Source organism: Pleurodeles waltl, chromosome 6 (assembly GCF_031143425.1).
Source record: "Pleurodeles waltl isolate 20211129_DDA chromosome 6, aPleWal1.hap1.20221129, whole genome shotgun sequence".
In the NCBI taxonomy this organism is placed as follows: domain Eukaryota; kingdom Metazoa; phylum Chordata; class Amphibia; order Caudata; family Salamandridae; genus Pleurodeles; species Pleurodeles waltl.
Window position 1 is genome coordinate 1,241,944,292 of NC_090445.1, and position 25,796 is coordinate 1,241,970,087.

A 25,796-nucleotide genomic window follows, 5' to 3' on the forward strand; every position below is an offset into this window, starting at 1 on the left:
ACCTGTGCATTTCTGAAAACTAGAGACCTTGGGGAATCCAAGGAGGGGTGACTTGGGGGGCTCGGACCAGGTTCTGTTACCCAGAATCCTTTGCAAACCTCAAAATTTGGCTAAAAAAACATATGTTCCTCACATTTCTGTGGCAGAAAGTTCTGGAATCTGAGAGGAGCTACAAATTTCCTTCCACCCAGCGTTCCCCCACGTCTCCCGATAAAAATGATACCTCACCTGCGTGGGTAGGCCTAGCGCCGGCGACAGGAAACACCCCAAAGCGCAACGTGGACACATCCTAAATTTTGGGAAAAAACAGAGGTGTTTTTTGCGAAGTGCCTACCTGTAGATTTTGGCCTCTAGCTCAGCCGGCACCTAGGGAAACCTACCAAACCTGTGCATTTCTGAAAACTAGAGACCTAGGGGAATCCAAGGAGGGGTGACTTGCGGGGCTCGGACCAGGTTCTGTTACCCAGAATCCTTTGCAAACCTCAAAATTTGGCTAAAAAAACACATGTTCCTCACATTTCTGTGGCAGAAAGTTCTGGAATCTGAGAGGAGCTACAAATTTCCTTCCACCCAGCGTTCCCCCAAGTCTCCCGATAAAAATGATACCTCACTTGCGTGGGTAGGCCTAGCGCCGGCGACAGGAAACACCCCAAAGCGCAACGTGGACACATCCTAAATTTTGGAAAAAAACAGAGGTGTTTTTTGCGAAGTGCCTACCTGTAGATTTTGGCCTCTAGCTCAGCCGGCACCTAGGGAAACCTACCAAACCTGTGCATTTCTGAAAACTAGAGACCTAGGGGAATCCAAGGAGGGGTGACTTGCGGGGCTCGGACCAGGTTCTGTTACCCAGAATCCTTTGCAAACCTCAAAATTTGGCTAAAAAAACACATTTTCCTCACATTTCTGTGGCAGAAAGTTCTGGAATCTGAGAGGAGCTACAAATTTCCTTCCACCCAGCGTTCCCCCAAGTCTCCCGATAAAAATGATACCTCACTTGCGTGGGTAGGCCTAGCGCCGGCGAAAAGGAAACACCCGAAAGCGCAACGTAGACACATCCTAAATTTTGGGAAAAAACAGAGGTGTTTTTTGCGAAGTGCCTACCTGTAGATTTTGGCCTCTAGCTCAGCCGGCACCTAGGGAAACCTACCAAACCTGTGCATTTCTGAAAACTAGAGACCTAGGGGAATCCAAGGAGGGGTGACTTGCGGGGCTCGGACCAGGTTCTGTTACCCAGAATCCTTTGCAATCCTCAAAATTTGGCTAAAAAAACACATGTTCCTCACATTTCTGTGGCAGAAAGTTCTGGAATCTGAGAGGAGCTACAAATTTCCTTCCACCCAGCGTTCCCCCAAGTCTCCCGATAAAAATGATACCTCACTTGCGTGGGTAGGCCTAGCGCCAGCGACAGAAAACACCCCAAAGCGCAACGTGGACACATCCTAAATTTTGGGAAAAAACAGAGGTGTTTTTTGCGAAGTGCCTACCTGTAGATTTTGGCCTCTAGCTCAGCCGGCACCTAGGGAAACCTACCAAACCTGTGCATTTCTGAAAACTAGAGACATAGGGGAATCCAAGGAGGGGTGACTTGCGGGGCTCGGACCAGGTTCTGTTACCCAGAATCCTTTGCAAACCTCAAAATTTGGCTAAAAAAACACATGTTCCTCACATTTCTGTGGCAGAAAGTTCTGGAATCTGAGAGGAGCTACAAATTTCCTTCCACCCAGCGTTCCCCCAAATCTCCCGATAAAAATGATACCTCACTTGCGTTGGTAGGCCTAGCGCCGGCGAAAAGGAAACACCCGAAAGCGCAACGTGGACACATCCTAAATTTTGGGAAAAAACAGAGGTGTTTTTTGCGAAGTGCCTACCTGTAGATTTTGGCCTCTAGCTCAGCCGGCACCTAGTGAAACCTACCAAACCTGTGCATTTCTGAAAACTAGAGACCTAGGGGAATCCAAGGAGGGGTGACTTGCGGGGCTCGGACCAGGTTCTGTTACCCAGAATCCTTTGCAATCCTCAAAATTTGGCTAAAAAAACACATGTTCCTCACATTTCTGTGGCAGAAAGTTCTGGAATCTGAGAGGAGCTACAAATTTCCTTCCACCCAGCGTTCCCCCAAGTCTCCCGATAAAAATGATACCTCACTTGCGTGGGCAGGCCTCGCGCCGGCGACAGGAAACACCCCAAAGCGCAACGTGGACACATCCTAAATTTTGGAAAAAAACAGAGGTGTTTTTTGCGAAGTGCCTACCTGTAGATTTTGGCCTCTAGCTCAGCCGGCACCTAGGGAAACCTACCAAACCTGTGCATTTCTGAAAACTAGAGACCTAGGGGAATCCAAGGAGGGGTGACTTGCGGGGCTCGGACCAGGTTCTGTTACCCAGAATCCTTTGCAAACCTCAAAATTTGGCTAAAAAAACATATGTTCCTCACATTTCTGTGGCAGAAAGTTCTGGAATCTGAGAGGAGCTACAAATTTCCTTCCACCCAGCGTTCCCCCACATCTCCCGATAAAAATGATACCTCACCTGCGTGGGTAGGCCTAGCGCCGGCGACAGGAAACACCCCAAAGCGCAACGTGGACACATCCTAAATTTTGGGAAAAAACAGAGGTGTTTTTTGCGAAGTGCCTACCTGTAGATTTTGGCCTCTAGCTCAGCCGGCACCTAGGGAAACCTACGAAACCTGTGCATTTCTGAAAACTAGAGACCTAGGGGAATCCAAGGAGGGGTGACTTGCGGGGCTCGGACCAGGTTCTGTTACCCAGAATCCTTTGCAAACCTCAAAATTTGGCTAAAAAAACACATGTTCCTCACATTTCTGTGGCAGAAAGTTCTGGAATCTGAGAGGAGCTACAAATTTCCTTCCACCCAGCGTTCCCCCAAGTCTCCTGATAAAAATGATACCTCACTTGCGTGGGTAGGCCTCGCGCCGGCGACAGGAAACACCCCAAAGCGCAACGTGGACACATCCTAAATTTTGGAAAAAAACAGAGGTGTTTTTTGCGAAGTGCCTGCCTGTAGATTTTGGCCTCTAGCTCAGCCGGCACCTAGGGAAACCTACCAAACCTGTGCATTTCTGAAAACTAGAGACCTAGGGGAATCCAAGGAGGGGTGACTTGCGGGGCTCGGACCAGGTTCTGTTACCCAGAATCCTTTGCAAACCTCAAAATTTGGCTAAAAAAACACATGTTCCTCACATTTCTGTGGCAGAAAGTTCTGGAATCTGAGAGGAGCTACAAATTTCCTTCCACCCAGCGTTCCCCCAAGTCTCCCGATAAAAATGATACCTCACTTGCGTGGGTAGGCCTAGCGCCAGCGACAGAAAACACCCCAAAGCGCAACGTGGACACATCCTAAATTTTGGGAAAAAACAGAGGTGTTTTTTGCGAAGTGCCTACCTGTAGATTTTGGCCTCTAGCTCAGCCGGCACCTAGGGAAACCTACCAAACCTGTGCATTTCTGAAAACTAGAGACATAGGGGAATCCAAGGAGGGGTGACTTGCGGGGCTCGGACCAGGTTCTGTTACCCAGAATCCTTTGCAAACCTCAAAATTTGGCTAAAAAAACACATGTTCCTCACATTTCTGTGGCAGAAAGTTCTGGAATCTGAGAGGAGCTACAAATTTCCTTCCACCCAGCGTTCCCCCAAATCTCCCGATAAAAATGATACCTCACTTGCGTTGGTAGGCCTAGCGCCGGCGAAAAGGAAACACCCGAAAGCGCAACGTGGACACATCCTAAATTTTGGGAAAAAACAGAGGTGTTTTTTGCGAAGTGCCTACCTGTAGATTTTGGCCTCTAGCTCAGCCGGCACCTAGGGAAACCTACCAAACCTGTGCATTTCTGAAAACTAGAGACCTAGGGGAATCCAAGGAGGGGTGACTTGCGGGGCTCGGACCAGGTTCTGTTACCCAGAATCCTTTGCAAACCTCAAAATTTGGCTAAAAAAACACATGTTCCTCACATTTCTGTGGCAGAAAGTTCTGGAATCTGAGAGGAGCTACAAATTTCCTTCCACCCAGCGTTCCCCCAAGTCTCCCGATAAAAATGATACCTCACTTGCGTGGGTAGGCCTAGCGCCAGCGACAGAAAACACCCGAAAGCGCAACGTGGACACATCCTAAATTTTGGGAAAAAACAGAGGTGTTTTTTGCGAAGTGCCTACCTGTAGATTTTGGCCTCTAGCTCAGCCGGCACCTAGGGAAACCTACCAAACCTGTGCATTTCTGAAAACTAGAGACATAGGGGAATCCAAGGAGGGGTGACTTGCGGGGCTCGGACCAGGTTCTGTTACCCAGAATCCTTTGCAAACCTCAAAATTTGGCTAAAAAAACACATGTTCCTCACATTTCTGTGGCAGAAAGTTCTGGAATCTGAGAGGAGCTACAAATTTCCTTCCACCCAGCGTTCCCCCAAGTCTCCCGATAAAAATGATACCTCACTTGCGTGGGTAGGCCTAGCGCCGGCGACAGGAAACACCCCAAAGCGCAACGTGGACACATCCTAAATTTTGGGAAAAAACAGAGGTGTTTTTTGCGAAGTGCCTACCTGTAGATTTTGGCCTCTAGCTCAGCCGGCACCTAGGGAAACCTACCAAACCTGTGCATTTCTGAAAACTAGAGACATAGGGGAATCCAAGGAGGGGTGACTTGCGGGGCTCGGACCAGGTTCTGTTACCCAGAATCCTTTGCAAACCTCAAAATTTGGCTAAAAAAACACATGTTCCTCACATTTCTGTGGCAGAAAGTTCTGGAATCTGAGAGGAGCTACAAATTTCCTTCCACCCAGCGTTCCCCCAAGTCTCCCGATAAAAATGATACCTCACTTGCGTGGGTAGGCCTCGCACCGGCGACAGGAAACACCCCAAAGCGCAACGTGGACACATCCTAAATTTTGGAAAAAAACAGAGGTGTTTTTTGCGAAGTGCCTGCCTGTAGATTTTGGCCTCTAGCTCAGCCGGCACCTAGGGAAACCTACCAAACCTGTGCATTTCTGAAAACTAGAGACCTAGGGGAATCCAAGGAGGGGTGACTTGCGGGGCTCGGACCAGGTTCTGTTACCCAGAATCCTTTGCAAACCTCAAAATTTGGCTAAAAAAACACATGTTCCTCACATTTCTGTGGCAGAAAGTTCTGGAATCTGAGAGGAGCTACAAATTTCCTTCCACCCAGCGTTCCCCCAAGTCTCCCGATAAAAATGATACCTCACTTGCGTGGGTAGGCCTCGCGCCGGCGACAGGAAACACCCCAAAGCGCAACGTGGACACATCCTAAATTTTGGAAAAAAACAGAGGTGTTTTTTGCGAAGTGCCTACCTGTAGATTTTGGCCTCTAGCTCAGCCGGCACCTAGGGAAACCTACCAAACCTGTGCATTTCTGAAAACTAGAGACCTAGGGGAATCCAAGGAGGGGTGACTTGCGGGGCTCGGACCAGGTTCTGTTACCCAGAATCCTTTGCAAACCTCAAAATTTGGCTAAAAAAACACATGTTCCTCACATTTCTGTGGCAGAAAGTTCTGGAATCTGAGAGGAGCTACAAATTTCCTTCCACCCAGCGTTCCCCCAAGTCTCCCGATAAAAATGATACCTCACTTGCGTGGGTAGGCCTCGCGCCGGCGACAGGAAACACCCCAAAGCGCAACGTGGACACATCCTAAATTTTGGAAAAAAACAGAGGTGTTTTTTGCGAAGTGCCTGCCTGTAGATTTTGGCCTCTAGCTCAGCCGGCACCTAGGGAAACCTACCAAACCTGTGCATTTCTGAAAACTAGAGACCTAGGGGAATCCAAGGAGGGGTGACTTGCGGGGCTCGGACCAGGTTCTGTTACCCAGAATCCTTTGCAAACCTCAAAATTTGGCTAAAAAAACACATGTTCCTCACATTTCTGTGGCAGAAAGTTCTGGAATCTGAGAGGAGCTACAAATTTCCTTCCACCCAGCGTTCCCCCAAGTCTCCCGATAAAAATGATACCTCACTTGCGTGGGTAGGCCTAGCGCCAGCGACAGAAAACACCCCAAAGCGCAACGTGGACACATCCTAAATTTTGGGAAAAAACAGAGGTGTTTTTTGCGAAGTGCCTACCTGTAGATTTTGGCCTCTAGCTCAGCCGGCACCTAGGGAAACCTACCAAACCTGTGCATTTCTGAAAACTAGAGACATAGGGGAATCCAAGGAGGGGTGACTTGCGGGGCTCGGACCAGGTTCTGTTACCCAGAATCCTTTGCAAACCTCAAAATTTGGCTAAAAAAACACATGTTCCTCACATTTCTGTGGCAGAAAGTTCTGGAATCTGAGAGGAGCTACAAATTTCCTTCCACCCAGCGTTCCCCCAAATCTCCCGATAAAAATGATACCTCACTTGCGTTGGTAGGCCTAGCGCCGGCGAAAAGGAAACACCCGAAAGCGCAACGTGGACACATCCTAAATTTTGGGAAAAAACAGAGGTGTTTTTTGCGAAGTGCCTACCTGTAGATTTTGGCCTCTAGCTCAGCCGGCACCTAGGGAAACCTACCAAACCTGTGCATTTCTGAAAACTAGAGACCTAGGGGAATCCAAGGAGGGGTGACTTGCGGGGCTCGGACCAGGTTCTGTTACCCAGAATCCTTTGCAAACCTCAAAATTTGGCTAAAAAAACACATGTTCCTCACATTTCTGTGGCAGAAAGTTCTGGAATCTGAGAGGAGCTACAAATTTCCTTCCACCCAGCGTTCCCCCAAGTCTCCCGATAAAAATGATACCTCACTTGCGTGGGTAGGCCTAGCGCCAGCGACAGAAAACACCCGAAAGCGCAACGTGGACACATCCTAAATTTTGGAAAAAAACAGAGGTGTTTTTTGCGAAGTGCCTACCTGTAGATTTTGGCCTCTAGCTCAGCCGGCACCTAGGGAAACCTACCAAACCTGTGCATTTCTGAAAACTAGAGACCTAGGGGAATCCAAGGAGGGGTGACTTGCGGGGCTCGGACCAGGTTCTGTTACCCAGAATCCTTTGCAAACCTCAAAATTTGGCTAAAAAAACACATGTTCCTCACATTTCTGTGGCAGAAAGTTCTGGAATCTGAGAGGAGCTACAAATTTCCTTCCACCCAGCGTTCCCCCAAGTCTCCCGATAAAAATGATACCTCACTTGCGTGGGTAGGCCTCGCGCCGGCGACAGGAAACACCCCAAAGCGCAACGTGGACACATCCTAAATTTTGGAAAAAAACAGAGGTGTTTTTTGCGAAGTGCCTGCCTGTAGATTTTGGCCTCTAGCTCAGCCGGCACCTAGGGAAACCTACCAAACCTGTGCATTTCTGAAAACTAGAGACCTAGGGGAATCCAAGGAGGGGTGACTTGCGGGGCTCGGACCAGGTTCTGTTACCCAGAATCCTTTGCAAACCTCAAAATTTGGCTAAAAAAACACATGTTCCTCACATTTCTGTGGCAGAAAGTTCTGGAATCTGAGAGGAGCTACAAATTTCCTTCCACCCAGCGTTCCCCCAAGTCTCCCGATAAAAATGATACCTCACTTGCGTGGGTAGGCCTAGCGCCAGCGACAGAAAACACCCCAAAGCGCAACGTGGACACATCCTAAATTTTGGGAAAAAACAGAGGTGTTTTTTGCGAAGTGCCTACCTGTAGATTTTGGCCTCTAGCTCAGCCGGCACCTAGGGAAACCTACCAAACCTGTGCATTTCTGAAAACTAGAGACATAGGGGAATCCAAGGAGGGGTGACTTGCGGGGCTCGGACCAGGTTCTGTTACCCAGAATCCTTTGCAAACCTCAAAATTTGGCTAAAAAAACACATGTTCCTCACATTTCTGTGGCAGAAAGTTCTGGAATCTGAGAGGAGCTACAAATTTCCTTCCACCCAGCGTTCCCCCAAATCTCCCGATAAAAATGATACCTCACTTGCGTTGGTAGGCCTAGCGCCGGCGAAAAGGAAACACCCGAAAGCGCAACGTGGACACATCCTAAATTTTGGGAAAAAACAGAGGTGTTTTTTGCGAAGTGCCTACCTGTAGATTTTGGCCTCTAGCTCAGCCGGCACCTAGGGAAACCTACCAAACCTGTGCATTTCTGAAAACTAGAGACCTAGGGGAATCCAAGGAGGGGTGACTTGCGGGGCTCGGACCAGGTTCTGTTACCCAGAATCCTTTGCAAACCTCAAAATTTGGCTAAAAAAACACATGTTCCTCACATTTCTGTGGCAGAAAGTTCTGGAATCTGAGAGGAGCTACAAATTTCCTTCCACCCAGCGTTCCCCCAAGTCTCCCGATAAAAATGATACCTCACTTGCGTGGGTAGGCCTAGCGCCAGCGACAGAAAACACCCGAAAGCGCAACGTGGACACATCCTAAATTTTGGGAAAAAACAGAGGTGTTTTTTGCGAAGTGCCTACCTGTAGATTTTGGCCTCTAGCTCAGCCGGCACCTAGGGAAACCTACCAAACCTGTGCATTTCTGAAAACTAGAGACATAGGGGAATCCAAGGAGGGGTGACTTGCGGGGCTCGGACCAGGTTCTGTTACCCAGAATCCTTTGCAAACCTCAAAATTTGGCTAAAAAAACACATGTTCCTCACATTTCTGTGGCAGAAAGTTCTGGAATCTGAGAGGAGCTACAAATTTCCTTCCACCCAGCGTTCCCCCAAGTCTCCCGATAAAAATGATACCTCACTTGCGTGGGTAGGCCTAGCGCCGGCGACAGGAAACACCCCAAAGCGCAACGTGGACACATCCTAAATTTTGGGAAAAAACAGAGGTGTTTTTTGCGAAGTGCCTACCTGTAGATTTTGGCCTCTAGCTCAGCCGGCACCTAGGGAAACCTACCAAACCTGTGCATTTCTGAGAACTAGAGACATAGGGGAATCCAAGGAGGGGTGACTTGCGGGGCTCGGACCAGGTTCTGTTACCCAGAATCCTTTGCAAACCTCAAAATTTGGCTAAAAAAACACATGTTCCTCACATTTCTGTGGCAGAAAGTTCTGGAATCTGAGAGGAGCTACAAATTTCCTTCCACCCAGCGTTCCCCCAAGTCTCCCGATAAAAATGATACCTCACTTGCGTGGGTAGGCCTCGCACCGGCGACAGGAAACACCCCAAAGCGCAACGTGGACACATCCTAAATTTTGGAAAAAAACAGAGGTGTTTTTTGCGAAGTGCCTGCCTGTAGATTTTGGCCTCTAGCTCAGCCGGCACCTAGGGAAACCTACCAAACCTGTGCATTTCTGAAAACTAGAGACCTAGGGGAATCCAAGGAGGGGTGACTTGCGGGGCTCGGACCAGGTTCTGTTACCCAGAATCCTTTGCAAACCTCAAAATTTGGCTAAAAAAACACATGTTCCTCACATTTCTGTGGCAGAAAGTTCTGGAATCTGAGAGGAGCTACAAATTTCCTTCCACCCAGCGTTCCCCCAAGTCTCCCGATAAAAATGATACCTCACTTGCGTGGGTAGGCCTAGCGCCGGCGAAAAGGAAACACCCGAAAGCGCAACGTAGACACATCCTAAATTTTGGGAAAAAACAGAGGTGTTTTTTGCGAAGTGCCTACCTGTAGATTTTGGCCTCTAGCTCAGCCGGCACCTAGGGAAACCTACCAAACCTGTGCATTTCTGAAAACTAGAGACCTAGGGGAATCCAAGGAGGGGTGACTTGCGGGGCTCGGACCAGGTTCTGTTACCCAGAATCCTTTGCAATCCTCAAAATTTGGCTAAAAAAACACATGTTCCTCACATTTCTGTGGCAGAAAGTTCTGGAATCTGAGAGGAGCTACAAATTTCCTTCCACCCAGCGTTCCCCCACATCTCCCGATAAAAATGATACCTCACCTGCGTGGGTAGGCCTAGCGCCGGCGACAGGAAACACCCCAAAGCGCAACGTGGACACATCCTAAATTTTGGGAAAAAACAGAGGGGTTTTTTGCGAAGTGCCTACCTGTAGATTTTGGCCTCTAGCTCAGCCGGCACCTAGGCAAACCTACCAAACCTGTGCATTTCTGAAAACTAGAGACCTAGGGGAATCCAAGGAGGGGTGACTTGCGGGGCTCGGACCAGGTTCTGTTACCCAGAATCCTTTGCAAACCTCAAAATTTGGCTAAAAAAACACATGTTCCTCACATTTCTGTGGCAGAAAGTTCTGGAATCTGAGAGGAGCTACAAATTTCCTTCCACCCAGCGTTCCCCCAAGTCTCCCGATAAAAATGATACCTCACTTGCGTGGGTAGGCCTAGCGCCGGCGACAGGAAACACCCCAAAGCGCAACGTGGACACATCCTAAATTTTGGAAAAAAACAGAGGTGTTTTTTGCGAAGTGCCTACCTGTAGATTTTGGCCTCTAGCTCAGCCGGCACCTAGGGAAACCTACCAAACCTGTGCATTTCTGAAAACTAGAGACCTAGGGGAATCCAAGGAGGGGTGACTTGCGGGGCTCGGACCAGGTTCTGTTACCCAGAATCCTTTGCAAACCTCAAAATTTGGCTAAAAAAACACATGTTCCTCACATTTCTGTGGCAGAAAGTTCTGGAATCTGAGAGGAGCTACAAATTTCCTTCCACCCAGCGTTCCCCCAAGTCTCCCGATAAAAATGATACCTCACTTGCGTGGGTAGGCCTAGCGCCGGCGAAAAGGAAACACCCGAAAGCGCACGTAGACACATCCTAAATTTTGGGAAAAAACAGAGGTGTTTTTTGCGAAGTGCCTACCTGTAGATTTTGGCCTCTAGCTCAGCCGGCACCTAGGGAAACCTACCAAACCTGTGCATTTCTGAAAACTAGAGACCTAGGGGAATCCAAGGATGGGTGACTTGCGGGGCTCGGACCAGGTTCTGTTACCCAGAATCCTTTGCAATCCTCAAAATTTGGCTAAAAAAACACATGTTCCTCACATTTCTGTGGCAGAAAGTTCTGGAATCTGAGAGGAGCTACAAATTTCCTTCCACCCAGCGTTCCCCCAAGTCTCCCGATAAAAATGATACCTCACTTGCGTGGGTAGGCCTAGCGCCAGCGACAGAAAACACCCCAAAGCGCAACGTGGACACATCCTAAATTTTGGAAAAAAACAGAGGTGTTTTTTGCGAAGTGCCTACCTGTAGATTTTGGCCTCTAGCTCAGCCGGCACCTAGGGAAACCTACCAAACCTGTGCATTTCTGAAAACTAGAGACCTAGGGGAATCCAAGGAGGGGTGACTTGCGGGGCTCGGACCAGGTTCTGTTACCCAGAATCCTTTGCAAACCTCAAAATTTGGCTAAAAAAACACATGTTCCTCACATTTCTGTGGCAGAAAGTTCTGGAATCTGAGAGGAGCTACAAATTTCCTTCCACCCAGCGTTCCCCCAAGTCTCCCGATAAAAATGATACCTCACTTGCGTGGGTAGGCCTAGCGCCGGCGAAAAGGAAACACCCGAAAGCGCAACGTGGACACATCCTAAATTTTGGGAAAAAACAGAGGTGTTTTTTGCGAAGTGCCTACCTGTAGATTTTGGCCTCTAGCTCAGCCGGCACCTAGGGAAACCTACCAAACCTGTGCATTTCTGAAAACTAGAGACCTAGGGGAATCCAAGGAGGGGTGACTTGCGGGGCTCGGACCAGGTTCTGTTACCCAGAATCCTTTGCAATCCTCAAAATTTGGCTAAAAAAACACATGTTCCTCACATTTCTGTGGCAGAAAGTTCTGGAATCTGAGAGGAGCTACAGATTTCCTTCCACCCAGCGTTCCCCCAAGTCTCCCGATAAAAATGATACCTCACTTGCGTGGGTAGGCCTAGCGCCGGCGACAGGAAACACCCCAAAGCGCAACGTGGACACATCCTAAATTTTGGAAAAAAACAGAGGTGTTTTTTGCGAAGTGCCTACCTGTAGATTTTGGCCTCTAGCTCAGCCGGCACCTAGGGAAACCTACCAAACCTGTGCATTTCTGAAAACTAGAGACCTAGGGGAATCCAAGGAGGGGTGACTTGCGGGGCTCGGACCAGGTTCTGTAACCCAGAATCCTTTGCAAACCTCAAAATTTGGCTAAAAAAACACATGTTCCTCACATTTCTGTGGCAGAAAGTTCTGGAATCTGAGAGGAGCTACAAATTTCCTTCCACCCAGCGTTCCCCCAAGTCTCCCGATAAAAATGATACCTCACTTGCGTGGGTAGGCCTAGCGCCGGCGACAGGAAACACCCCAAAGCGCAACGTGGACACATCCTAAATTTTGGGAAAAAACAGAGGTGTTTTTTGCGAAGTGCCTACCTGTAGATTTTGGCCTCTAGCTCAGCCGGCACCTAGGGAAACCTACCAAACCTGTACATTTCTGAAAACTAGAGACATAGGGGAATCCAAGGAGGGGTGACTTGCGGGGCTCGGACCAGGTTCTGTTACCCAGAATCCTTTGCAAACCTCAAAATTTGGCTAAAAAAACACATGTTCCTCACATTTCTGTGGCAGAAAGTTCTGGAATCTGAGAGGAGCTACAAATTTCCTTCCACCCAGCGTTCCCCCAAGTCTCCCGATAAAAATGATACCTCACTTGCGTGGGTAGGCCTAGCGCCGGCGAAAAGGAAACACCCGAAAGCGCAACGTGGACACATCCTAAATTTTGGGAAAAAACAGAGGTGTTTTTTGCGAAGTGCCTACCTGTAGATTTTGGCCTCTAGCTCAGCCGGCACCTAGGGAAACCTACCAAACCTGTGCATTTCTGAAAACTAGAGACCTAGGGGAATCCAAGGAGGGGTGACTTGCGGGGCTCGGACCAGGTTCTGTTACCCAGAATCCTTTGCAATCCTCAAAATTTGGCTAAAAAAACACATGTTCCTCACATTTCTGTGGCAGAAAGTTCTGGAATCTGAGAGGAGCTACAAATTTCCTTCCTCCCAGCGTTTCCCCAAGTCTCCCGATAAAAATGATACCTCACTTGCGTGGGTAGGCCTAGCGCCGGCGACAGGAAACACCCCAAAGCGCAACGTGGACACATCCTAAATTTTGGAAAAAAACAGAGGTGTTTTTTGCAAAGTGCCTACCTGTAGATTTTGGCCTCTAGCTCAGCCGGCACCTAGGGAAACCTACCAAACCTGTGCATTTCTGAAAACTAGAGACCTAGGGGAATCCAAGGAGGGGTGACTTGCGGGGCTCGGACCAGGTTCTGTTACCCAGAATCCTTTGCAAACCTCAAAATTTGGCTAAAAAAACACATGTTCCTCACATTTCTGTGGCAGAAAGTTCTGGAATCTGAGAGGAGCTACAAATTTCCTTCCACCCAGCGTTCCCCCAAGTCTCCCGATAAAAATGATACCTCACTTGCGTGGGTAGGCCTAGCGCCGGCGACAGGAAACACCCCAAAGCGCAACGTGGACACATCCTAAATTTTGGGAAAAAACAGAGGTGTTTTTTGCGAAGTGCCTACCTGTAGATTTTGGCCTCTAGCTCAGCCAGCACCTAGGGAAACCTACCAAACCTGTGCATTTCTGAAAACTAGAGACATAGGGGAATCCAAGGAGGGGTGACTTGCGGGGCTCGGACCAGGTTCTGTTACCCAGAATCCTTTGCAAACCTCAAAATTTGGCTAAAAAAACACATGTTCCTCACATTTCTGTGGCAGAAAGTTCTGGAATCTGAGAGGAGCTACAAATTTCCTTCCACCCAGCGTTCCCCCACGTCTCCCGATAAAAATGATACCTCACCTGCGTGGGTAGGCCTAGCGCCGGCGACAGGAAACACCCCAAAGCTCAACGTGGACACATCCTAAATTTTGGAAAAAAACAGAGGTGTTTTTTGCGAAGTGCCTGCCTGTAGATTTTGGCCTCTAGCTCAGCCGGCACCTAGGGAAACATACCAAACCTGTTCATTTCTGAAAACTAGAGACCTAGGGGAATCCAAGGAGGGGTGACTTGCGGGGCTCGGACCATGTTCTGTTACCCAGAATCCTTTGCAAACCTCAAAATTTGGCTAAAAAAACACATGTTCCTCACATTTCTGTGGCAGAAAGTTCTGGAATCTGAGAGGAGCTACAAATTTCCTTCCACCCAGCGTTCCCCCAAGTCTCCCGATAAAAATGATACCTCACTTGCGTGGGTAGGCCTCGCGCCGGCGACAGGAAACACCCCAAAGCGCAACGTGGACACATCCTAAATTTTGGAAAAAAACAGAGGTGTTTTTTGCGAAGTGCCTACCTGTAGATTTTGGCCTCTAGCTCAGCCGGCACCTAGGGAAACCTACCAAACCTGTGCATTTCTGAAAACTAGAGACCTAGGGGAATCCAAGGAGGGGTGACTTGCGGGGCTCGGACCAGGTTCTGTTACCCAGAATCCTTTGCAAACCTCAAAATTTGGCTAAAAAAACATATGTTCCTCACATTTCTGTGGCAGAAAGTTCTGGAATCTGAGAGGAGCTACAAATTTCCTTCCACCCAGCGTTCCCCCACGTCTCCCGATAAAAATGATACCTCACTTGCGTGGGTAGGCCTAGCGCCGGCGACAGGAAACACCCCAAAGCGCAACGTGGACACATCCTAAATTTTGGGAAAAAACAGAGGTGTTTTTTGCGAAGTGCCTACCTGTAGATTTTGGCCTCTAGCTCAGCCGGCACCAAGGGAAACCTACCAAACCTGTGCATTTCTGAAAACTAGAGACCTAGGGGAATCCAAGGAGGGGTGACTTGCGGGGCTCGGACCAGGTTCTGTTACCCAGAATCCTTTGCAAACCTCAAAATTTGGCTAAAAAAACACATGTTCCTCACATTTCTGTGGCAGAAAGTTCTGGAATCTGAGAGGAGCTACAAATTTCCTTCCACCCAGCGTTCCCCCAAGTCTCCCGATAAAAATGATACCTCACTTGCGTGGGTAGGCCTAGCGCCGGCGACAGGAAACACCCCAAAGCGCAACGTGGACACATCCTAAATTTTGGGAAAAAACAGAGGTGTTTTTTGCGAAGTGCCTACCTGTAGATTTTGGCCTCTAGCTCAGCCGGCACCAAGGGAAACCTACCAAACCTGTGCATTTCTGAAAACTAGAGACCTAGGGGAATCCAAGGAGGGGTGACTTGCGGGGCTCGGACCAGGTTCTGTTACCCAGAATCCTTTGCAAACCTCAAAATTTGGCTAAAAAAACACATGTTCCTCACATTTCTGTGGCAGAAAGTTCTGGAATCTGAGAGGAGCTACAAATTTCCTTCCACCCAGCGTTCCCCCAAGTCTCCCGATAAAAATGATACCTCACTTGCGTGGGTAGGCCTAGCGCCGGCGACAGGAAACACCCCAAAGCGCAACGTGGACACATCCTAAATTTTGGAAAAAAACAGAGGTGTTTTTTGCGAAGTGCCTACCTGTAGATTTTGGCCTCTAGCTCAGCCGGCACCTAGGGAAACCTACCAAACCTGTGCATTTCTGAAAACTAGAGACCTAGGGGAATCCAAGGAGGAGTGACTTGCGGGGCTCGGACCAGGTTCTGTTACCCAGAATCCTTTGCAAACCTCAAAATTTGGCTAAAAAAACACATGTTCCTCACATTTCTGTGGCAGAAAGATCTGGAATCTGAGAGGAGCTACAAATTTCCTTCCACCCAGCGTTCCCCCAAGTCTCCCGATAAAAATGATACCTCACTTGCGTGGGTAGGCCTAGCGCCGGCGAAAAGGAAACACCCGAAAGCGCAACGTGGACACATCCTAAATTTTGGGAAAAAACAGAGGTGTTTTTTGCGAAGTGCCTACCTGTAGATTTTGGCCTCTAGCTCAGCCGGCACCTAGGGAAACCTACCAAACCTGTGCATTTCTGAAAACTAGAGACCTAGGGGAATCCAAGGAGGGGTGACTTGCGGGGCTCGGACCAGGTTCTGTTACCCAGAATCCTTTGCAATCCTCAAAATTTGGCTAAAAAAACACATGTTCCTCACATTTCTGTGGCAGAAAGTTCTGGAATCTGAGAGGAGCTACAAATTTCCTTCCACCCAGCGTTCCCCCAAGTCTCCCGATAAAAATGATACCTCACTTGCGTGGGTAGGCCTAGCGCCGGCGACAGGAAACACCCCAAAGCGCAACGTGGACACATCCTAAATTTTGGAAAAAAACAGAGGTGTTTTTTGCGAAGTGCCTACCTGTAGATTTTGGCCTCTAGCTCAGCCGGCACCTAGGGAAACCTACCAAACCTGTGCATTTCTGAAAACTAGAGACCTAGGGGAATCCAAGGAGGGGTGACTTGCGGGGCTCGGACCAGGTTCTGTTACCCAGAATCCTTTGCAAACCTCAAAATTTGGCTAAAAAAACACATGTTCCTCACATTTCTGTGGCAGAAAGTTCTGGAATCTGAGAGGAGCTACAAATTTCCTTCCACCCAGCGTTCCCCCAAGTCTCCCGATAAAAATGATACCTCACTTGCGTGGGTAGGCCTAGCGCCGGCGACAGGAAACACCCCAAAGCGCAACGTGGACACATCCTAAATTTTGGGAAAAAACAGAGGTGTTTTTTGCGAAGTGCCTACCTGTAGATTTTGGCCTCTAGCTCAGCCAGCACCTAGGGAAACCTACCAAACCTGTGCATTTCTGAAAACTAGAGACATAGGGGAATCCAAGGAGGGGTGACTTGCGGGGCTCGGACCAGGTTCTGTTACCCAGAATCCTTTGCAAACCTCAAAATTTGGCTAAAAAAACACATGTTCCTCACATTTCTGTGGCAGAAAGTTCTGGAATCTGAGAGGAGCTACAAATTTCCTTCCACCCAGCGTTCCCCCACGTCTCCCGATAAAAATGATACCTCACCTGCGTGGGTAGGCCTAGCGCCGGCGACAGGAAACACCCCAAAGCTCAACGTGGACACATCCTAAATTTTGGAAAAAAACAGAGGTGTTTTTTGCGAAGTGCCTGCCTGTAGATTTTGGCCTCTAGCTCAGCCGGCACCTAGGGAAACATACCAAACCTGTTCATTTCTGAAAACTAGAGACCTAGGGGAATCCAAGGAGGGGTGACTTGCGGGGCTCGGACCATGTTCTGTTACCCAGAATCCTTTGCAAACCTCAAAATTTGGCTAAAAAAACACATGTTCCTCACATTTCTGTGGCAGAAAGTTCTGGAATCTGAGAGGAGCTACAAATTTCCTTCCACCCAGCGTTCCCCCAAGTCTCCCGATAAAAATGATACCTCACTTGCGTGGGTAGGCCTCGCGCCGGCGACAGGAAACACCCCAAAGCGCAACGTGGACACATCCTAAATTTTGGAAAAAAACAGAGGTGTTTTTTGCGAAGTGCCTACCTGTAGATTTTGGCCTCTAGCTCAGCCGGCACCTAGGGAAACCTACCAAACCTGTGCATTTCTGAAAACTAGAGACCTAGGGGAATCCAAGGAGGGGTGACTTGCGGGGCTCGGACCAGGTTCTGTTACCCAGAATCCTTTGCAAACCTCAAAATTTGGCTAAAAAAACATATGTTCCTCACATTTCTGTGGCAGAAAGTTCTGGAATCTGAGAGGAGCTACAAATTTCCTTCCACCCAGCGTTCCCCCACGTCTCCCGATAAAAATGATACCTCACTTGCGTGGGTAGGCCTAGCGCCGGCGACAGGAAACACCCCAAAGCGCAACGTGGACACATCCTAAATTTTGGGAAAAAACAGAGGTGTTTTTTGCGAAGTGCCTACCTGTAGATTTTGGCCTCTAGCTCAGCCGGCACCAAGGGAAACCTACCAAACCTGTGCATTTCTGAAAACTAGAGACCTAGGGGAATCCAAGGAGGGGTGACTTGCGGGGCTCGGACCAGGTTCTGTTACCCAGAATCCTTTGCAAACCTCAAAATTTGGCTAAAAAAACACATGTTCCTCACATTTCTGTGGCAGAAAGTTCTGGAATCTGAGAGGAGCTACAAATTTCCTTCCACCCAGCGTTCCCCCAAGTCTCCCGATAAAAATGATACCTCACTTGCGTGGGTAGGCCTAGCGCCGGCGACAGGAAACACCCCAAAGCGCAACGTGGACACATCCTAAATTTTGGGAAAAAACAGAGGTGTTTTTTGCGAAGTGCCTACCTGTAGATTTTGGCCTCTAGCTCAGCCGGCACCAAGGGAAACCTACCAAACCTGTGCATTTCTGAAAACTAGAGACCTAGGGGAATCCAAGGAGGGGTGACTTGCGGGGCTCGGACCAGGTTCTGTTACCCAGAATCCTTTGCAAACCTCAAAATTTGGCTAAAAAAACACATGTTCCTCACATTTCTGTGGCAGAAAGTTCTGGAATCTGAGAGGAGCTACAAATTTCCTTCCACCCAGCGTTCCCCCAAGTCTCCCGATAAAAATGATACCTCACTTGCGTGGGTAGGCCTAGCGCCGGCGACAGGAAACACCCCAAAGCGCAACGTGGACACATCCTAAATTTTGGAAAAAAACAGAGGTGTTTTTTGCGAAGTGCCTACCTGTAGATTTTGGCCTCTAGCTCAGCCGGCACCTAGGGAAACCTACCAAACCTGTGCATTTCTGAAAACTAGAGACCTAGGGGAATCCAAGGAGGAGTGACTTGCGGGGCTCGGACCAGGTTCTGTTACCCAGAATCCTTTGCAAACCTCAAAATTTGGCTAAAAAAACACATGTTCCTCACATTTCTGTGGCAGAAAGTTCTGGAATCTGAGAGGAGCTACAAATTTCCTTCCACCCAGCGTTCCCCCAAGTCTCCCGATAAAAATGATACCTCACTTGCGTGGGTAGGCCTAGCGCCGGCGAAAAGGAAACACCCCAAAGCGCAACGTGGACACATCCTAAATTTTGGGAAAAAACAGAGGTGTTTTTTGCGAAGTGCCTACCTGTAGATTTTGGCCTCTAGCTCAGCCAGCACCTAGGGAAACCTACCAAACCTGTGCATTTCTGAAAACTAGAGACATAGGGGAATCCAAGGAGGGGTGACTTGCGGGGCTCGGACCAGGTTCTGTTACCCAGAATCCTTTGCAAACCTCAAAATTTGGCTAAAAAAACACATGTTCCTCACATTTCTGTGGCAGAAAGTTCTGGAATCTGAGAGGAGCTACAAATTTCCTTCCACCCAGCGTTCCCCCACGTCTCCCGATAAAAATGATACCTCACTTGCGTGGGTAGGCCTAGCGCCGGCGACAGGAAACACCCCAAAGCGCAACGTGGACACATCCTAAATTTTGGAAAAAAACAGAGGTGTTTTTTGCGAAGTGCCTACCTGTAGATTTTGGCCTCTAGCTCAGCCGGCACCTAGGGAAACCTACCAAACCTGTGCATTTCTGAAAACTAGAGACCTAGGGGAATCCAAGGAGGAGTGACTTGCGGGGCTCGGACCAGGTTCTGTTACCCAGAATCCTTTGCAAACCTCAAAATTTGGCTAAAAAAACACATGTTCCTCACATTTCTGTGGCAGAAAGTTCTGGAATCTGAGAGGAGCTACAAATTTCCTTCCACCCAGCGTTCCCCCAAGTCTCCCGATAAAAATGATACCTCACTTGCGTGGGTAGGCCTAGCGCCGGCGAAAAGGAAACACCCCAAAGCGCAACGTGGACACATCCTAAATTTTGGGAAAAAACAGAGGTGTTTTTTGCGAAGTGCCTACCTGTAGATTTTGGCCTCTAGCTCAGCCAGCACCTAGGGAAACCTACCAAACCTGTGCATTTCTGAAAACTAGAGACATAGGGGAATCCAAGGAGGGGTGACTTGCGGGGCTCGGACCAGGTTCTGTTACCCAGAATCCTTTGCAAACCTCAAAATTTGGCTAAAAAAACACATGTTCCTCACATTTCTGTGGCAGAAAGTTCTGGAATCTGAGAGGAGCTACAAATTTCCTTCCACCCAGCGTTCCCCCACGTCTCCCGATAAAAATGATACCTCACCTGCGTGGGTAGGCCTAGCGCCGGCGACAGGAAACACCCCAAAGCTCAACGTGGACACATCCTAAATTTTGGAAAAAAACAGAGGTGTTTTTTGCGAAGTGCCTGCCTGTAGATTTTGGCCTCTAGCTCAGCCGGCACCTAGGGAAACATACCAAACCTGTTCATTTCTGAAAACTAGAGACCTAGGGGAATCCAAGGAGGGGTGACTTGCGGGGCTCGGACCATGTTCTGTTACCCAGAATCCTTTGCAAACCTCAAAATTTGGCTAAAAAAACACATGTTCCTCACATTTCTGTGGCAGAAAGTTCTGGAATCTGAGAGGAGCTACAAATTTCCTTCCACCCAGCGTTCCCCCAAGTCTCCCGATAAAAATGATACCTCACTTGCGTGGGTAGGCCTCGCGCCGGCGACAGGAAACACCCCAAAGCGCAACGTGGACACATCCTAAATTTTGGAAAAAAACAGAGGTGTTTTTTGCGAAGTGCCTACCTGTAGATTTTGGCCTCTAGCTCAGCCGGCACCTAGGGAAACCTACCAAACCTGTGCATTTCTGAAAACTAGAGACCTAGGGGAATCCAAGGAGGGGTGACTTGCGGGGCTCGGACCAGGTTCTGTTACCCAGAATCCTTTGCAAACCTCAAAATTTGGCTAAAAAAACATATGTTCCTCACATTTCTGTGGCAGAAAGTTCTGGAATCTGAGAGGAGCTACAAATTTCCTTCCACCCAGCGTTCCCCCACGTCTCCCGATAAAAATGATACCTCACTTGCGTGGGTAGGCCTAGCGCCGGCGACAGGAAACACCCCAAAGCGCAACGTGGACACATCCTAAATTTTGGGAAAAAACAGAGGTGTTTTTTGCGAAGTGCCTACCTGTAGATTTTGGCCTCTAGCTCAGCCGGCACCAAGGGAAACCTACCAAACCTGTGCATTTCTGAAAACTAGAGACCTAGGGGAATCCAAGGAGGGGTGACTTGCGGGGCTCGGACCAGGTTCTGTTACCCAGAATCCTTTGCAAACCTCAAAATTTGGCTAAAAAAACACATGTTCCTCACATTTCTGTGGCAGAAAGTTCTGGAATCTGAGAGGAGCTACAAATTTCCTTCCACCCAGCGTTCCCCCAAGTCTCCCGATAAAAATGATACCTCACTTGCGTGGGTAGGCCTAGCGCCGGCGACAGGAAACACCCCAAAGCGCAACGTGGACACATCCTAAATTTTGGGAAAAAACAGAGGTGTTTTTTGCGAAGTGCCTACCTGTAGATTTTGGCCTCTAGCTCAGCCGGCACCAAGGGAAACCTACCAAACCTGTGCATTTCTGAAAACTAGAGACCTAGGGGAATCCAAGGAGGGGTGACTTGCGGGGCTCGGACCAGGTTCTGTTACCCAGAATCCTTTGCAAACCTCAAAATTTGGCTAAAAAAACACATGTTCCTCACATTTCTGTGGCAGAAAGTTCTGGAATCTGAGAGGAGCTACAAATTTCCTTCCACCCAGCGTTCCCCCAAGTCTCCCGATAAAAATGATACCTCACTTGCGTGGGTAGGCCTAGCGCCGGCGACAGGAAACACCCCAAAGCGCAACGTGGACACATCCTAAATTTTGGAAAAAAACAGAGGTGTTTTTTGCGAAGTGCCTACCTGTAGATTTTGGCCTCTAGCTCAGCCGGCACCTAGGGAAACCTACCAAACCTGTGCATTTCTGAAAACTAGAGACCTAGGGGAATCCAAGGAGGAGTGACTTGCGGGGCTCGGACCAGGTTCTGTTACCCAGAATCCTTTGCAAACCTCAAAATTTGGCTAAAAAAACACATGTTCCTCACATTTCTGTGGCAGAAAGTTCTGGAATCTGAGAGGAGCTACAAATTTCCTTCCACCCAGCGTTCCCCCAAGTCTCCCGATAAAAATGATACCTCACTTGCGTGGGTAGGCCTAGCGCCGGCGAAAAGGAAACACCCGAAAGCGCAACGTGGACACATCCTAAATTTTGGGAAAAAACAGAGGTGTTTTTTGCGAAGTGCCTACCTGTAGATTTTGGCCTCTAGCTCAGCCGGCACCTAGGGAAACCTACCAAACCTGTGCATTTCTGAAAACTAGAGACCTAGGGGAATCCAAGGAGGGGTGACTTGCGGGGCTCGGACCAGGTTCTGTTACCCAGAATCCTTTGCAATCCTCAAAATTTGGCTAAAAAAACACATGTTCCTCACATTTCTGTGGCAGAAAGTTCTGGAATCTGAGAGGAGCTACAAATTTCCTTCCACCCAGCGTTCCCCCAAGTCTCCCGATAAAAATGATACCTCACTTGCGTGGGTAGGCCTAGCGCCGGCGACAGGAAACACCCCAAAGCGCAACGTGGACACATCCTAAATTTTGGAAAAAAACAGAGGTGTTTTTTGCGAAGTGCCTACCTGTAGATTTTGGCCTCTAGCTCAGCCGGCACCTAGGGAAACCTACCAAACCTGTGCATTTCTGAAAACTAGAGACCTAGGGGAATCCAAGGAGGGGTGACTTGCGGGGCTCGGACCAGGTTCTGTTACCCAGAATCCTTTGCAAACCTCAAAATTTGGCTAAAAAAACACATGTTCCTCACATTTCTGTGGCAGAAAGTTCTGGAATCTGAGAGGAGCTACAAATTTCCTTCCACCCAGCGTTCCCCCAAGTCTCCCGATAAAAATGATACCTCACTTGCGTGGGTAGGCCTAGCGCCGGCGACAGGAAACACCCCAAAGCGCAACGTGGACACATCCTAAATTTTGGGAAAAAACAGAGGTGTTTTTTGCGAAGTGCCTACCTGTAGATTTTGGCCTCTAGCTCAGCCGGCACCTAGGGAAACCTACCAAACCTGTGCATTTCTGAAAACTAGAGACATAGGGGAATCCAAGGAGGGGTGACTTGCGGGGCTCGGACCAGGTTCTGTTACCCAGAATCCTTTGCAAACCTCAAAATTTGGCTAAAAAAACACATGTTCCTCACATTTCTGTGGCAGAAAGTTCTGGAATCTGAGAGGAGCTACAAATTTCCTTCCACCCAGCGTTCCCCCAAGTCTCCCGATAAAAATGATACCTCACTTGCGTGGGTAGGCCTAGCGCCGGCGAAAAGGAAACACCCGAAAGCGCAACGTGGACACATCCTAAATTTTGGGAAAAAACAGAGGTGTTTTTTGCGAAGTGCCTACCTGTAGATTTTGGTCTCTAGCTCAGCCGGCACCTAGGGAAACCTACCAAACCTGTGCATTTCTGAAAACTAGAGACCTAGGGGAATCCAAGGAGGGGTGACTTGCGGGGCTCGGACCAGGTTCTGTTACCCAGAATCCTTTGCAATCCTCAAAATTTGGCTAAAAAAACACATGTTCCTCACATTTCTGTGGCAGAAAGTTCTGGAATCTGAGAGGAGCTACAAATTTCCTTCCACCCAGCGTTCCCCCAAGTCTCCCGATAAAAATGATACCTCACTTGCGTGGGTAGGCCTAGCGCCGGCGACAGGAAACACCCCAAAGCGCAACGTGGACACATCCTAAATTTTGGAAAAAAACAGAGGTGTTTTTTACGAAGTGCCTACCTGTAGATTTTGGCCTCTAGCTCAGCCGGCACCTAGGGAAACCTACCAAACCTGTGCATTTCTGAAAACTAGAGACCTAGGGGAATCCAAGGAGGGGTGACTTGCGGGGCTCGGACCAGGTTCTGTTACCCAGAATCCTTTGCAAACCTCAAAATTTGGCTAAAAAAACACATGTTCCTCACATTTCTGTGGCAGAAAGTTCTGGAATCTGAGAGGAGCTACAAATTTCCTTCCACCCAGCGTTCCCCCAAGTCTCCCGATAAAAATGATACCTCACTTGCGTGGGTAGGCCTAGCGCCGGCGACAGGAAACACCCCAAAGCGCAACGTGGACACATCCTAAATTTTGGGAAAAAACAGAGGTGTTTTTTGCGAAGTGCCTACCTGTAGATTTTGGCCTCTAGCTCAGCCGGCACCTAGGGAAACCTACCAAACCTGTGCATTTCTGAAAACTAGAGACCTAGGGAAATCCAAGGAGGGGTGACTTGCGGGGCTCGGACCAGGTTCTGTTACCCAGAATCCTTTGCAAACCTCAAAATTTGGCTAAAAAAACACATGTTCCTCACATTTCTGTGGCAGAAAGTTCTGGAATCTGAGAGGAGCTACAAATTTCCTTCCACCCAGCGTTCCCCCAAGTCTCCCGATAAAAATGGTACCTCACTTGCGTGGGTAGGCCTAGCGCCGGCGACAGGAAACACCCCAAAGCGCAACGTGGACACATCCTAAATTTTGGAAAAAAACAGAGGTGTTTTTTGCGAAGTGCCTACCTGTAGATTTTGGCCTCTAGCTCAGCCGGCACCTAGGGAAACCTACCAAACCTGTGCATTTCTGAAAACTAGAGACCTAGGGGAATCCAAGGAGGGGTGACTTGCGGGGCTCGGACCAGGTTCTGTTACCCAGAATCCTTTGCAAACCTCAAAATTTGGCTAAAAAAACACATGTTCCTCACATTTCTGTGGCAGAAAGTTCTGGAATCTGAGAGGAGCTACAAATTTCCTTCCACCCAGCGTTCCCCCAAGTCTCCCGATAAAAATGATACCTCACTTGCGTGGGTAGGCCTAGCGCCGGCGACAGGAAACACCCGAAAGCGCAACGTGGACACATCCTAAATTTTGGGAAAAAACAGAGGTGTTTTTTGCGAAGTGCCTACCTGTAGATTTTGGCCTCTAGCTCAGCCGGCACCTAGGGAAACCTACCAAACCTGTGCATTTCTGAAAACTAGAGACCTAGGGGAATCCAAGGAGGGGTGACTTGCGGGGCTCGGACCAGGTTCTGTTACCCAGAATCCTTTGCAAACCTCAAAATTTGGCTAAAAAAACACATGTTCCTCACATTTCTGTGGCAGAAAGTTCTGGAATCTGAGAGGAGCTACAAATTTCCATCCACCCAGTGTTCCCCCAAGTCTCCCGATAAAAATGATACCTCACTTGCGTGGGTAGGCCTAGCGCCGGCGACAGGAAACACCCCAAAGCGCAACGTGGACACATCCTAAATTTTGGGAAAAAACAGAGGTGTTTTTTGCGAAGTGCCTACCTGTAGATTTTGGCCTCTAGCTCAGCCGGCACCTAGGGAAACCTACCAAACCTGTGCATTTCTGAAAACTAGAGACATAGGGGAATCCAAGGAGGGGTGACTTGCGGGGCTCGGACCAGGTTCTGTTACCCAGAATCCTTTGCAAACCTCAAAATTTGGCTAAAAAAACACATGTTCCTCACATTTCTGTGGCAGAAAGTTCTGGAATCTGAGAGGAGCTACAAATTTCCTTCCACCCAGCGTTCCCCCAAGTCTCCCGATAAAAATGATACCTCACTTGCGTGGGTAGGCCTCGCGCCGGCGACAGGAAACACCCCAAAGCGCAACGTGGACACATCCTAAATTTTGGAAAAAAACAGAGGTGTTTTTTGCGAAGTGCCTGCCTGTAGATTTTGGCCTCTAGCTCAGCCGGCACCTAGGGAAACCTACCAAACCTGTGCATTTCTGAAAACTAGAGACCTAGGGGAATCCAAGGAGGGGTGACTTGCGGGGCTCGGACCAGGTTCTGTTACCCAGAATCCTTTGCAAACCTCAAAATTTGGCTAAAAAAACACATGTTCCTCACATTTCTGTGGCAGAAAGTTCTGGAATCTGAGAGGAGCTACAAATTTCCTTCCACCCAGCGTTCCCCCAAGTCTCCCGATAAAAATGATACCTCACTTGCGTGGGTAGGCCTAGCGCCGGCGACAGGAAACACCCCAAAGCGCAACGTGGACACATCCTAAATTTTGGAAAAAAACAGAGGTGTTTTTTGCGAAGTGCCTACCTGTAGATTTTGGCCTCTAGCTCAGCCGGCACCTAGGGAAACCTACCAAACCTGTGCATTTCTAAAAACTAGAGACCTAGGGGAATCCAAGGAGGGGTGACTTGCGGGGCTCGGACCAGGTTCTGTTACCCAGAATCCTTTGCAAACCTCAAAATTTGGCTAAAAAAACAC